Here is a 724-nt window from a genome sequence, read left to right as displayed (position 1 = left end):
ATGCAAAATAAATCCACCAATAACATAGAAAAGGCCCGCTCACCTGCGCTATTACCTGTCTAAACAACAAAACACTCTAATTGATGTTATATCTGCGCATCTCTCTTCATCTCTCCTTATCTCTACGCTTCTTCATCATCGGTTAATTTTCCCCGATACTTATCTCTCCGCCTTAAACAGGTCGTAAATCTGGCTCAAAATCTCCATCAAGAGATTAAATACGAGAGCGATTAATATTGATCGAAAATCGAATTTATAAAACGCAAAATTCCGCTTGATGAATGCGGTGTTGCCGTCAAGAGGGTGGTCATTATTTATCTGCAATTAAGAGCTGCGTAGTAAATATAAATATTCAACAATGTTTATCAGCATGCAGTCATCCCGGCATTAGTCAGTGTCACGACTTTAGATAAAGCTTGAAGGTTTAAACCAATATTTTGAAGTTGGGTTAAAAAGACTGGTTTTTACTGTTTTGATATATATTTTTTCTAATATATTGTGAAGACAACTTTTAAAAAGATTTGCAAACCGCTCGTCATTATTACTTTAATAGGGTTTTTTTGTAACAAAAGTTTGTAATCACCATAAACAATATACGAGGAAAAGGAAATAACGATCAGATATAAATTTGAATTCTTGTAACGGTTAAATATAATTAACGGTTGAATAAACTTATGCCCATATCGCTTTGTCTGATTAATAGCACTATTAAACACTGACAAAA

Source organism: Penaeus monodon, chromosome 31, assembly GCF_015228065.2.
Source record: "Penaeus monodon isolate SGIC_2016 chromosome 31, NSTDA_Pmon_1, whole genome shotgun sequence".
In the NCBI taxonomy this organism is placed as follows: domain Eukaryota; kingdom Metazoa; phylum Arthropoda; class Malacostraca; order Decapoda; family Penaeidae; genus Penaeus; species Penaeus monodon.
This window is presented reverse-complemented; position numbering follows the sequence as displayed.